Consider the following 15226-nt stretch of genomic DNA (forward strand, 5'->3'; position numbering starts at 1 on the left):
AGAAACCGATAAAATACGTTGTGCTAAGTACGATCATATGGGTCTGACATTACCTATTTCCAAAGGCCGAAAAGGAGATTAATCGGGTTATAATAAGTGTTTCTTTACGCTCATGGTACAGAAGAAGGGTCAGACTACCACCGGGGTCATAAAACTACCCCTGGATATCCCTCAAACCCCTACGAAAGTCTTGTCAAATGTGTGCATGGGCGCTTTGGACATGCTGAAAAATACGCCCACTGGTAACTTTGAATGGGCGGGGAAGAGACTCAACAGAGGGAGAAACAGCTGAGGCAGGCCAGTGTAGGTGTGTGGTGAGGAGGAGGTAGTGCGCGGGTCTTCCCTCCTGGCGCCGCATCACTGGTCCTTTGTGTTCGGGATGCATTATTAAGGAATACCTGACCACCGGGAGGACACACGTGGCCCCACACACCTGCACGCCCCGCACAGGTGGGTATCAGCACCTTATAGCTCTCTGCTACCACGCGCTGCAGGGCGGGCTGGGTTAAGGGTGAGGCCGCTGACCGTTCCCTGGGATAATGGCTTGTGGTGGTGGAGTGGGCGTGTGGAGGCGGGCTTGGTGGGTGGAGGACCTATGTGGGTGGAGGCGGGCATGTGGGTATTTTGTGGAGGGGTATGAATACTGGTGGTGGGTGATGGGTATGTTATTGTGGTGGAGTGGGTGGAGGGTTTTGGGTGGGCATGTGCATGGGTGGAGGTGGAGGGGTATTCGTGGTGGTGGTGGGTGTTAGGGTATGTTGGGGTGGGTATGTGTGTGGGGGCGGGTATGTGGGTAGTTGGAGTGGAGGTGGAGGGGTAGGCTATACGTGGTGGAGGGGCATGAGTGATGGTGGTGGGTGGTAGGGTATGTTGGAGTGGGTATGTGTATGGGGGCGGGTATGTGGGTAGTAGGAGTGGAGGTGGAGGGGTATGCGTGGTGGTGGTGGGTGTTAGGAAATGCAGAGGTGCTTTTGGTGGTGGGCACAGGAAAACGAAATCTCCAGTGGTGATGATGGTGGTGGGTATTGGGTGCTGCAACGATCATGGTGGTGGTGGTGGTGTTGAGGGTGTATACACGATGCTGTTGTTGTTGGTGGTGGTGGTGGATGAAATTCTTGCCCATAGGAAGACTGAAGAGGTGATGGTGGAGGTGTAGAAGGCAAGAAGTGGTGGTGGATGGTGGTGGAAGCTGCCTGGAGTGGAGGTGGTGGTGGATGAGATTCCTGCCCATACGAAGATAGGTGGAGGTGCAGGAGAAGGGTAGAAGTGGTAGTGATACTGGTGTTGTTGATGGTGGTGGTGGTGGCGGTGTTCAGGGTGGTGTGGTATACGTGGTGGTGGTGGTGGATGAGATTTTTACCCATAGGAAGTAGATAGGAAGATAGGAGTTGAAAGTGGAGGTGCAGAAGGCAAGACGTGGTGGTGATACTGGTGTTGCTGGTGTTGTTGGTGGTGGTAGCGGCAGCGTTGGCTCAGCTGGTCCTGGCCTGGCTGTATATAATCAATAGAACACTTGGACAGTCAAGCAACCGGGTGGGAATGCTCGGGGCAACGCAACGCTCTGGGAAAGGGACCAACTCACTCACTCACTGCCTTTATGCCCCCGTTTGTACTGGTTCCTGACATGGCTATACCCTCCCCGTGCCCTCTGAAATTCTGACATTTATTCATTAACATACGGGATTTTACTCATATTTTATTGCTTATATGTTTGATTCGGTCGTATGTTGGGGTCCTGACATGGCTATACCCTTTCCGTGCCCTGACTCACTCACTTTTGTATGGGTGAATTCGTGTCGCCCCTTTCATGAAATTTGGTCGTATGTGTGTGTAGTGGTTCCTGACATGGCTATACCCCTCTGTGCCCACTGAAATACTGACTCATTCACTTTGGTATGGGTGACTATACTCAATTTCCAGCGTTTGCGTTTTTGATTTGATATGATTTCGTCCCCTTCATAAAATCTGATCGTGTGTTGTTGATGGCTTTCCTGCCCATGCCCACTGTTTGAAATACTGACTCACTCATTCACTATTGTATGGGTGTGCAGGGTTACTCATCTCCCACTGTTTCCGTCTTTGTTTTCTTCCCCTTCACGAATTTTGGTTGTTTGTTGTGGTGGTTTATGTAATGGCTTCCCTGCCCATGCCCACTGTTTGAAATACTGACTCACTCATTCACTATTGTATGGGTGTGCAGGGTTACTCATGGCCCACTGTTTGTCTTTGTTTTCTTCTTCCCCTTCACGAATTTTGGTCTTGTGTATGTTGTAGTGCTTTATGTAATGGCTGGCTGGGCTTCCCTTACGCTGAACTCCTAACTCATTCACTATGGTATGGGTATTTACTTATGTTCCAGCGTTTGCGTCTTTGTTTTCTTCCCCTTCACCCATTCTGGCTTTGTCTTTGTTGTGGTGCTTTTTATATAATGTCTTTCTGGGCTTCCCTTACGTTGAACTCCTGACTCATTCACTTTATTATGGGTCATGTCTCACTCGTATCCGAGTGTTTACATCTTTGATTTCCTCTCCAGGATTTCTGGTTATGTTTATGTTATGGTGCTTCCTGGGATGGCTCGCTGGACTGACCGTGGCTACCATTGTTTGAATTACTGACTCATTCGTATTCTTGGAAGGTTCTTGATTCATGTGACAGACTTATTCATGTTCTAGCTATGCGACATTTGTTTTCTGGCTTTTTTTTTTCTCTCAAGGGCAAAAAAGTGAAAACTCGTAGATTCTCGTATACTCGTAGATTCGTCTCACCTCCTGTCATCCACTGTTCGTAATCTCACTTTCATTGCTTAGTTGGCTTCACTTTCTCTGATAACCTCACTTTCTTTGTTAGGCTCATTTGCATTGGCTCCTATAGGCTCACTTTCATTGCTAGGCTCACTTTCTTTGTTTAGCAGCCTCTCGTTATATACTTAATGCCTCACTTCCTTTGTTTGCTTAAAGCCTCACCTATTATTATTATTATTATTATTATTATTATTATTATTATTATTATTATTATTATTATTGAGAGGTAGGAGTGCAGCCCACGTGAGACGCATAGCAAGAAAGTTAAAGTGAAAGCAATGAGAGAGAATTAGAAAGAGGACGAAATAAATTATAGATCATAGAAGTGGATAGACACGGAGTAATAAACTATGTAAACTAAGGCACCAGGTATTTAAATATGCATAGAGGAACGCACAAGTTTACTGGGACGCTGGGTAACACAAGTAAACCAGGACAGTATATAGTTGAGCAAATCTAGTGTGTCCAGTGACCGTCATATGATGGTGAGGTCATAATCAGTAAACTAAAGCACTAGGTAAATATATATGCAAAGAGGAACGCACAAGTTTACTGGGACGCTGAGTAACACAAGTAAACCAGGGCACGGAACAAGGCAGGCTTTACTAGTGTGTCCAGTGGGTGTCAGGTTAAGGTGAGGTGACCTGGTGCTTATCAGTGAACTAGGACGCCTGATAAGTATGCCAGGAAGTCTGCGTGTTCTGGAACGTCGAGTAATACATAAAAACATAAGAACGTAAATAACTTATCCTCGTGTGCTCAGTGGCTGTTTAAGAAGTGACGTGGTGTTCCATTTCGTATCTTTGTGTTCTGTGCCTTTGTTTGATATGCATTGCCTTGGCAGTACTTAGCATATAGAATGTCATCCATGCTGTCATTTTTTGTATTACTATTATAAGAGATGAAACAGATAGAGAGGGAGGATTGTGGACATTGTAAGTTACCTGTTCAGAAGTCCCCAAGCAACTGAAATGCATATAGAAAGATAAATTTAAAGTGAAAGCAATGAGAGAATTAGAAAGAAATAATATTGAAGGTTATTCAGGCTTTTGTTCCCCGTTATCCGTTCAGTACGAAGGAACCTAGTGGTTGGTAGTGCTTCTGTCCTTGCCCTCGCCTAACGTGCCTTTGTAATATTGGTCACTCCGCCACCAGAACCCAAGGTCATCAAAGTTAGCGCAGTTATTCCAGTGATCGTCTTATGGAGTTATATAGCTTACCGACCGATCCTTAATACAAAAAGAAGGATGGAGAGCTTATTTGTCATTGAAACGCCTTTGTAATATCTGTCACCCCGCTTTCAGAAGACAAGGTCATCAAAGTTAGCACAGTTATTCCAGTAATCGTCTTCTGGAGTTAGTTTACCGACCGATCCTTGATACATAAAGACGGATGGAGAGCTTACTTGTCATTGAAACGCCTTTGCAATATTTGTCACCCCGCCATCAGAACATAAGATCATCAAAGTTATCACAGTTATTCCAGTGATCGTCTTCTGGAGTTAGTTTACCGACCGATCCTTGATACAGAAAAAAGGATGGAGAGCTTACTTGTCATTGAAACGCCTTTGCAATATTTGTCACCCCGCCATCAGAACATAAGATCATCAAAGTTATCACAGTTATTCCAGTGATCGTCTTCTGCATGGGGTTAGATTACAGACCGATCCTTGACACAAAAAGAAGGATAGAGACCCGTATTCTTGTCCCTTGTGCCTTGTCAGTAAAACACCATGCTACTCGCTATCTTGTTATCCATGCAAATTCTGACCAGGCCGTATTATAGAAGGGAGAACACACCTGGATTGAGTTGATTTCACCTGTCCTAGTTATAAAGAAGGATAGAGCCGTGTCCTTGTCCCCTGTGCCTTGTCAGTGAAACGCCATGCTACTCGTTATCTCGTTATCTCCTTGTTATCCATGCAAATTCTGACCAGGACGTATTATAGAAGGGAGAACACATACTTGAATTGAGTTGATTTCACCTCTCCTAGTTTCAAATCCAGGTAGATAAGCTCCAGGTGGCCTAATTTACCCTACTTACCGCTTTGTAACTCCCTCACCACCAGCCACTTTCCTGCGTCCCCCACCTCTGATTGTAGTGTACTTATTCATATTCAAACAAATCCTCAAATTCCATGACTCCACCCAGCTATCTTTCTTCCATGACCTCTACAATTTTTGAGTCGCTTCTTTTACTTTGGTTTCTACGATTTCTGGGTCGCCGCTGTTACTTAAGTTGTGGGCCTGTTATCAAGTGAAGCCTCGGGTATACAGTATCCTGGCACGTATAGGAAGATCACGCCATGCAACCCTTCTTCTGCTCTGCTATTATTCTTTTCTTCTCTGTACTTACGACTGGACGTACCAAGACTATGCAGCCGTACCAGGGTATGTATATATAACAGTGGCGTGGACCTAGACCATAAAAAAGATAGCAAGGGGGTCAATATCACGATATGCAACCCTTCCTCTGCTCTACTATGATTCTTTTCTTCTCTGTACTGACAACTGGACGTACCAAGACTATGCAGCCGTATATATATAACAGCCGCGTGAACCTAGAGCATAAAAAGATAGCAAGGAGGTCAAGATTCCAGGCACAATATCACGGCATGCAACCCTTCCTCTGTTCTGCCATGGTTCTCTTCTCTGTACATACGAATGGTCGTACCAAGACTATGCAGCTCTGCCAGGGTACATACCTAGCAGCCTGGCGAACCTAGAGCATAAAAAGATAGCAAGGAGGTCAAGATTCCAGGCACAATATCACGCCATGTAACTTGTCGTGCTGCGAACTTAAGACTCGTATTATCAAACGTTTCTGGCTTTTGTTACGACCGTTTTTTCAGGGTACAGAGGAGATACGTCGGGTTTTCAGGAGTGTTTTTCCTGTTCATGGCGCAGAAGCCTTCCACAACTACCGCTAGGGTCAATCAACCATCCATTGAAATCCCAATACAACTTCTGCGAGAGACTTTTGAAATAGATGTATACTATAAGTCTTGGAAAAGTGATACTATGGGCCTTAGTACCTGCGAGGAACGGGTTAACTTTGAGCATTCCGAGGCAGCAAATAGATATAGACTTGAGGTACAGGTAGATGCAGTACACCATCACGCTATGTAACCTTTGCTACCGCGCTACCATGAGTTTCTTTTTACCTAAGACTGGACGTAGCAAAGTCTTCATGGACGGGGTCGGGACACGCGAGGCTCTGGTGCAGGGCCTCGAGGCATGCCAGGGTCCAGGACTTACATTATTAGGGTGTGGGAGACATTGGGGACGTGTGTGTGTGTGTGTGTGTGTGTGTGTGTGTGTGAAGAGTGTACATTATTTGGGGCGTGGGAGAGATTGAGGGTATGTGTGTGTGTCTGTGTGTCTGTGTGTGTGTGTGTGTGTGTGTGTGTGTGTGTGTGTGTGTGTGTGTGTGCAGCAAAAAACAGACCAAGAACACAGCAACAAAAATAATTCCTTGGCATTCTTGAAACACACACACACACACACACACACACACACACACACACAACTAAAGCGCGTGTCAAGCCACTCTTCATCACGACTGGGAATGTGTGTGTGTGTGTGTGTGTGTGTGTGTGTGTTTGGTAGGTTCCGGGGCGCATGACGTCAGAAGAAGGGAACGGAGAGAGAGAGAGAGAGAGAGAGAGAGAGAGAGAGAGAGAGAGAGAATCAATCCCAGGAGTTATTTTTGACACTTTAGGACAGCACTCGGTAACCTTGGAATTAGGGAAAGGGGTCGAATATAAACTCTCTCTCTCTCTCTCTGCGTACACTGGCTATGGCTAAAGTTACTGTATCAGGTATTTATCATGTATTTAATGTATCGTAAGTAGAATATCGTAACTGTATCACGGCCATTATGATCTAAGTTTATTTATTTTGATATTTTTTGCTTAGTTTTGTTGGTTTACTGATTTTACTTCTGTTTTGATTTGTTGATTTATTAATATTTGTTTTATCACGGCCAGTCTGATCTCAAGGAGTTTATTTATTTTGATAGTTTTTGCTTAGTTTTGTTGATTTACCGATTTCATTTTTGTTTTGATGAATTTTTATTTTGATTTGTTGATTTATTCATTTTTCGTTTTGTTTTGTTTTATGGATCTGTTATTGAATTCATGCTCTGTTGATTCTCTTTTATCTCTGTTTGATTCGTTGATTTTTGTTTTGGTTTGTTGATTTCTATATGTTTGTTTTGTTGTTGCTTTATGGCGCCGTCGTCGTGCGTGAAGTAGCTTTGCCGCCACACGTACGAAGAGAGAAGAGGAATGTTAAAAAAAAAATCGAAAAAAAATAGAAAGCGAGGAGGTAGCGGTGACACGGGACCAGTTTTTCTTGCGACCTCTTCTCTTTTTCCTCCTTACTACGCTCTCACATCAGCACTCAATTCACTGTCACGCGGAAGTAACAAAAGATAAAAGAATACAAAGAAAAGTAAAGTAAAAAAGAAGTAGAGCGAGGCAGTGCGTGTACTCAGAAACACTTTATATATATATATATATATATATATATATATATATATATATATATATATATATATATATATATATATATATGTATATATATATATATATATATATATATATATATATATATATATATATATATATATATATATATATATATATATATATATATATATATATATATATATATATATATATATATATATATATATATATATATATATATATATATATATATATATATATATATATATATATAGATATATATAGGAGACAGAAAGAAAGAGATGAAAGAAAGGAGGAAAAGAAGAAAGATGGAAGCGGAGACAGAAAGAAAGAAAAGAAAGAAAGAAGGAAACGGAGACAGAAAGAAAGAAAAGAAAGAAAGAAGGAAACTAAGAAAGAAGGAAACGGAGACAGAAAGAAAGAAAAGAAAGAAAGAAAGAAGGAAGCGGAGACAGAAAGAAAGAAAAGAAAGAAAGAAGGAAAGGAAGAAAGAAGGAAACGAAGACAGAAAGAAAGAAAAGAAAGAAAGAAAGAAGGAAGCGGAGACAGAAAGAAAGAAAAGAAAGAAAGGAAGAAAGAAGGAAACGGAGACAGAAAGAAAGAAAACGCCCTTATACAAGATTAATTAAACCTTATGTGAAGTAAAACAGGAAGTAGAATAGCCAGGAAGGTAGCAATGAACTATTTATTAGAGCCAAATATTAACTTACCCATCATGATTTCTATGCTCTCTCTCTCTCTCTCTCTCTCTCTCTCTCTCTGTTTTTCCCTTTCTCTTCTGTGTCAATCTTTCATTATCTATCTATCTATCTATCTATCTCTCTTCAATTTTTTCAACAACATTATTCCTTCCTTCGACAATTCTTTCCCTCTTTCTCTCTCTTTCTCTATATCAGTCTATCTTTATCTATATCTATATCTATCTATCTATTATTTTTTTTTTACTAACATTCTTCCTTCCTTCGTCAATTCTTTCCCTCTTTTTCTCTCTTTCTCTAAATTACTTTATCTATATCTATATCTATCTATCTATTAATAATTTTTTCTACCAACATTCTTCCTTTCTTCGTCAATTCTTTCCCTCTTTCTCTATATCAATCTATCTTTATCTATATCTATCTATCTATTAATTTTTTTTTTTTACCAACATTCTTCTTTCCTTCGTCATTTTTTTTCCTTTTCTGTTAACATTCCCGCGTGACGCTTGACAACGTTCCTGCATCCATTGTCACAGTCACGCCTCGCTGGTCATTAACTCCAGGCCTTATTATTTGTATTATTCATGTCTGCCTCCGCCTGTAATCACCTCGTAATAATTGTAGCGGCGAGGTGTGAGTGTCTGTGTGTGGAGGGGAAAGGGAGGGTGGGGCGTGTGTGTGTGTGTGTGTGTGTGTGTGTGTGTGTGTGTGTGTGTGTGTGTGTGTGACCCGCTTCTCTCTTGATCTTTCTTCAGTCATTTTTTTCTGTTATTTCGTTCAAGTAATAAAACATACACTGAAAATAAACCAAGAAGGCTTACAAATGAGGCGGAAAATCGACAAAGACATACATGAAAGAGACTGGACATGACGGATTAGAGGAGGAGAAAGAAATAACATGAAACAGAAAATATAGACGTAGTGAAGACACCCAGTATAGGACGACCAAGGAATTAAAGGAGGAAGATAAAGAGAGATTATAAATAAGATTGAGGGCTAACAAATGAATACACGAAAGAGACTGGACATGACGGAATAGAGAAGGAGAAAGAAATAACATGAAACAGAAAATATAGACGTAGTAAAGACACCCAGTATAGGACGGCCAAGGAATTAAAGGAGGAAGATAAAGAGAGATTAGAAATGTGATTGAGAACTAACAAAGAAATATATGAAAGAGACTGGACATGACGGAATAGAGGAGGAGAAAGAATTAACATATGAAACAGAAAATATAGACGTAGTAAAGACACCCAGTATAGGACGGCCAAGGAATTAAAGGAGGAAGATAAAGAGAGATTAGAAATAAGATTGAGAACTAACAAAGAGACTGGACATGACGGAATAGAGGAGGAGAAAGAAGGAACATATGAAACAGAAAATATAGGCGTAGTAAAGACACCCAGTATAGGACGACCAAGGAATTAAAGGAGGAAGATAAAGAGAGATTAGAAATGTGATTGAGAACTAACAAAGGAATACATGAAAGAAACTGGAGATGACAGAATGGATTAGTAAAAAGGAGCGGAGGAAACAAAGAAAGTAAGGACGTAGTAAAGTCAGCCAGTATAACACAGCCAAGGATTAAGAGAAGGAAGAAGACAGAAAGATTACAAATGAGATGGAGAGCTAACAATGACGTACATGAGAGGGACTGGAGATGACGGAATAGATTAATAAAGAGCAACACACGAAACAAAGGAAGGAAGGAAGGAAGGACAAGCTGCAGGCAGGAATGGAGGAAGCATGGAGGTATAATGGGAGGAAGTAAGAAGCGGAAGTAAGAGAGACACTGAAAATAAAAAGATTACAAATGAGACGGAAAACTACCAAAGACGTACATGAAGGAGACTGGAAGTGACAAACTAAGTAAATGAAAAGGAACGTATAACAAAGAAAGTACAGATCGGAATTAAGGAAGGAAGAAAACAGAAATAAAATATGAGACAGAGAACTACCAAAGACGTACATGAAAGAGACTGGAAATGACAAACTAAGTAAATGAAAAGGAACGTATAAGACAAAGAAAGTACAGATCGGAATTAAGGAAGGAAGAAAACAGAAATAAAATATGAGACAGAGAACTACCAAAGACGTACATGAAAGAGACTGGAAATGACAAACTAAGTAAATGAAAAGGAACGAATAACAAAGAAAGTACAGATAGGAATTAACCCAGTAGCAGCGACGGTCCAAATTTGTGGCTTTACCGTGTACCAGCGACGGGCCACATTTTTGCCATGATATAAACCCAAGAAAAACAGATGATGCATAAACTGATCACAAATGCGTTGATATATATTCTGAAATGGTTTGCGTGAGTGATGATTTTTTTCTCATTCTTCTCGCTTAGAGGGGCCTTTAAGAAACATGATCCCCGCAGCTACTGGGTTAAGGAAGGAAGAAAACAGAAATAGAATATGAGACAGAGAACTACCAAAGACGTACATGAGAGAGACTATAGAGACGGCCAGAATAAATTAATAATAAGGAACGCGTGAAACAAAGAGAGGAAGGACGCAGTACAATCAGGAACTATAGAAGCAAGAAAACAGTCATCAAACATTAGACGGAGAACGAACAAAGAGTAACAAAGGAAAGAAAACCAGTGAGACAAAAAAACTCAAGAAAATGTAAAACCCAAAAGACTTGGAGATAAAAGACTTAGAGACATTGAAAAGAAGAAGAAAAAAAAGGAAGCGAGGATGATACTAAAACCCACCCAAGGAAATAAAGAACCCAGGAGACTCAGATAAAATAGACGCCGATAACCTAACAAAGAGACTTACAAAACAGACTCCAGACATTGAAAAGAAAACAAAACAGAACCATAACAAAGGAAACGTACGAAACAAGGATAATACTAAAACCCACCCAAGGAAATAAAGAACCCAGGAGACTCAGATAAAACAGACGCCGATAACCTAACAAAGAGACTTACAAAACGGACTCCAGACATTGAAACAAGGATGATACTAAAACCACCCAAGAAATAAAGAACCCAGGAGACTCAGATAAAATAGACGCCGATAACCTAACAAAGAGACTTACAAAACAGACTCCAGACATTGAAAGAAAACAAAACAGAACCATAACAAAGAAACAAGGATAATACTAAAACCCAGAAATAAAGAACCCAGGAGACTCAGATAAAACAGACGCCGATAACCTAACAAAGAGACTTACAAAACGGACTCCAGACATTGAAAAGAAAACAAAACAGAACCGTAACAAAGGGAACCCGTACGAAACAAGGATGATACTAAAACCCACCCAAGGAAATAAAGAACCCAGGAGACTCAGATAAAATAGACGCCGATAACCTAACAAAGAGACTTACAAAACAGACTCCAGACATTGAAAAGAAAACAAAACAGAACCATAACAAAGGAAACGTACGAAACAAGGATAATACTAAAACCCACCCAAGGAAATAAAGAACCCAGGAGACTCAGATAAAACAGACGCCGATAACCTAACAAAGAGACTTACAAAACGGACTCCAGACATTGAAAAGAAAACAAAACAGAACCATAACAAAGGAAACCCGTACGAAACAAGGATAATACTAAAACCCACCCAAGGAAATGAAGAACCCAGGAGACTCAGATAAAATAGACGCCGATAACCTAACAAAGAGACTTACAAAACGGACTCCAGACATTGAAAAGAAAACAAAACAGAACCATAACAAAGGGAACCCGTACGAAACAAGAATAATACTAAAACCCACCCAAGGAAATGAAGAACCCAGGAGACTCAGATAAAATAGACGCCGAAAACCTAACAAAGAGATTTACTAAAGAAACTCCAGACATTAAAATAAAAAGAAATAGAACAAAACAAAGAAAACACGTACGAAACAAAGAAAATAAACCCCACCTAAGGAAATAAAGAACCGAGAAGACACAGATAAAACACTCAACGAAAACCTAACAAAGAGATTAATGAAAGCAACCCCAAACATTGAAAACAAGAAAAGCAAATCAAAACAAAGGAATCACCTGTAAAACAAAGGTAATACAGACGAAGAAGAAGGCGAACAATGCAGCACCAACGCGTTCGAGACTTGATTAAATAGTAACAGTGACAGCAGTGTAACAAAGACGGGGGATTACCAAGAACGACGTCACTGCTGAACTTAAAGAGGAACAGACAGACAACAGCGACAGGAGGAGCAGCGGCGCCCGGGAACAGAAAGGTAACAAAGGAAAACGAGAATGTCAAAGAAATACACCAACTTAGACCCTCTCAGTGTTACATAAAGAAAGAAGAGAAAAAGAATGAGAGAAAATATGATAACCAGACTACAGCGATGCAACAGTTAACAAAGGAAAATGAGGATGACAAAGAAATACACTAACTTAGACCCTCTCAGTGTTACATGAAGAAAAGGAAAAATAAAGAAGAGGAGAAAAAGAATGATAGAAAATGCGATACTAAAAAAATGAAGACTACAGATATGCAAGAGTTAACAAAAGAAAACAAGGATAACAAAGAAATACACCAACTTAGACCCTCTCTGTGTAACGTGCCGGCTGGACTAGAGAGAGAGAAGAGAAGGATTGAAAGAGGATGAGAGGATAGAGAAGAATACCAACTCTTGATTACATAGGGAAGGAAAACGAACAAAGAAAAACAAACTTAACAAAGAAATATTTAAACTTAGATCTTCTCTGTGTAACGTGCCAGGAGGACTAAGGAACAACTAGAGAAGAAAATAGGGAAAATAGAGAAAAAGAAATAAAATTATAACTCATGATTATAAAGAGAAGGAAAACTAAAAGAAAAACAAACGTAGCAAAGAAATACAAACACTTAGATCCTCTCTGTGTAACATGGCGGATGAAACAAAGAAAATCAATAAAGATCTCAAAGAATAGCAACTCGCAACTACACAGAAAAGCAAAACTAACAAAACAAAGCGTGGCAAAGAAAGATACAGACTTGACTAAAGCTTTCTGTGCATCGTGCCAGGGAAACAGAGAGGAGACAGGACTGAGAGCACCACGCATTAAAGGGGAGGGACAGCTGGCGATAACACACACACACACGCACACACAAACTCTAACAAAGAAATGAACGAACATAGACCTCTCTGTAACATGTCGTGCGTAACAAAGACAGGCAAGGACACAAACTCTCTCTGTAACATGCCACAAGAATTACAGACATTGGCGAAGTAGATCAGAACAGAATAAGAGCGAGAAAGTAAACAGAAACAGGGCCGTAACAGAGATAGGACGTGCGTTACAAAGATATACAAGGACATAAACTCTCTCTGTAACATGCCACAAGACCTTTAAGCATTGGCAAAGTATATCAGAACAGAACCACAACGAGGGACTACACAGAAACAGGCCAGTAACAAAGAAAAAAAGACATGTTACAGATTTTGTAGGCTACAAGAACATAAACCTTCTCTCAGGCTCTATGCAACATGCCACAAAAAGTAAAGGAATTAGTGAAGTAGATGACAAAAAAAACAACAACGAGGGACTACACAGAAACAGGCCAGCAACAGAGAACAGACGTGCATAGCAAGGATATTCAAGGACACAGACCCTAATGGACCTAAACTTCAGCGACCTAGTTCAAATGTAGCACCGGGGGACAGAGCAGCATGGGCCAAGCGAGAGTCAGTCATACATCACGGCAACCACTATAAAAAAAATCCGTCTGCGCCACTATCGAACTGGGGTCCACTAAGATGCCCTGCCCCCTTCAAGAGATCCTACCGACGCTATAGGCAGCGCCAAAAAGAAGATAAATAAGAAAGAAAGAAAGACCTACTCCTCTCACTAATGCACTAGGCAAGGAAAAGAGGGTTGGAATGCGTGTTTTAAAGAAAGATTGTTGAGAGGGAAGAAGGAGAGAGAGAACAAAGGGGATCGATAACATGTTTAGTCTTCACCTGGGCCGGTAATTAGAGAGAGAGAGAGAGAGAGAGAGAGAGAGAGAGAGAGAGAGAGAGAGAGAGAGAGAGAGAGAGAGTTGTAAAGTATTAATAAGAGAAGAAACGTCATTGGAAGAGAGAAAAAAACGAGAAACAAAGAAAATGATATCGAGAGAGAGAGAGAGAGAGAGAGAGAGAGAGAGAGAGAGAGAGAGAGAGAGAGAGAGAGAGAGAGAGAGAGAGAGTTTTAATAATACAAAGGATAGATAAGAAGAAACGACATAATTGAAAGAGAGAAAAAAAAGATGCAAAGAGAAAAGTTTACAAAGGAAATAATGTCTAGTGATTTAGAGAGAGAGAGAGAGAGAGAGAGAGAGAGAGAAACCAATGTATAACAGAAACACAAATATAAAACACACACACACACACACACACACACACACACACACACACACACACACACACACACACACACACAAGGCCATTATGATAATAATTTGTAACGCTTATACCTTCAATTATTAAACTTCATCTCATCTCTACTAATTTTTTTTTTCACTTTTATAAATGAACTTTTTTTTTCATGTCCAGTTACTATTTACACACACACACACACACACACACGCACACACGCACACGTTCCCACACATCCTCAGTCGCCAGGTGGCAATAAGAAAAAAAGTTGAAGGACTTATGTGGGCTGCATGTGGCTTGGCTTGAACACCTGTGCGAGTATGTGTGTGTGATTGTGTGTGTGTGTGTGTGTGTGTGTGTGTGTGTGTGTGTGTGAGAGAGAGAGAGAGAGAGAGAGAGAGAGAGAGAGAGAGAGAGAGAGAGAGAGAGAGAGAGAGAGAGAGAGAGAGAGACAGAGACAGACAGACAGACAGACAGACACAGAGACTTAAATACACACAAAGAAACAGAGATAAGATAGTAATAATAATAATAATAATAATAATAATAATAATAATAATAATAATAATAATAATGACAGTGATAAAAATTATGATAATGGTGGAAGAAGAAGAAGAGGAGGAGGAGGAGGAGGAGGAGGAGGAGGAGGATCAGGAAGGAAGTTGCATGAGGAGGAGGAGGCGGAGAGGGAGCAGGAAGGAGAGGAGAAGGGGAGCAAGGGGGGGCAGGATCCTTTTCCATTGGCCAGATCCGTTGTCTGATCGCCTATATCCTCACGTTGGGGGGTTGAGGGGGGAGGGAGAGGATGTTTGGCGGGGAGGGGGGGAGGAGATGATGGTGTGTAGGGGGTGAGAGGGGCTGTCGTGGTGTTGTGGTGATGATTGTGAGGTGATGGAGTGGGTTAATGTGTTGGGGGTTGGGGGAA

The 15226-nt window shown here is 41.0% G+C and overlaps 1 protein-coding gene across 3 annotated transcripts in view; it reads left to right on the forward strand.

Annotated features, from left to right (window-relative positions):
- The first annotated feature begins 282 nt into the window (after positions 1-282).
- LOC126996243 (transmembrane protein 198-like) overlaps positions 283-15226 on the forward strand; it is a 79804-nt gene continuing 64860 nt past the window's right edge. For all 3 annotated transcript variants that reach the window (XR_007751121.1, XM_050856612.1, XM_050856613.1), the window contains exon 1: positions 283-450. The gene's annotated coding sequence lies outside the window, so the exon portion shown is untranslated. The remainder of the gene's footprint in view (positions 451-15226) is intronic.

This window comes from Eriocheir sinensis, chromosome 9 (genome assembly GCF_024679095.1).
Source record: "Eriocheir sinensis breed Jianghai 21 chromosome 9, ASM2467909v1, whole genome shotgun sequence".
Taxonomy (NCBI): Eukaryota; Metazoa; Arthropoda; class Malacostraca; order Decapoda; family Varunidae; genus Eriocheir; species Eriocheir sinensis.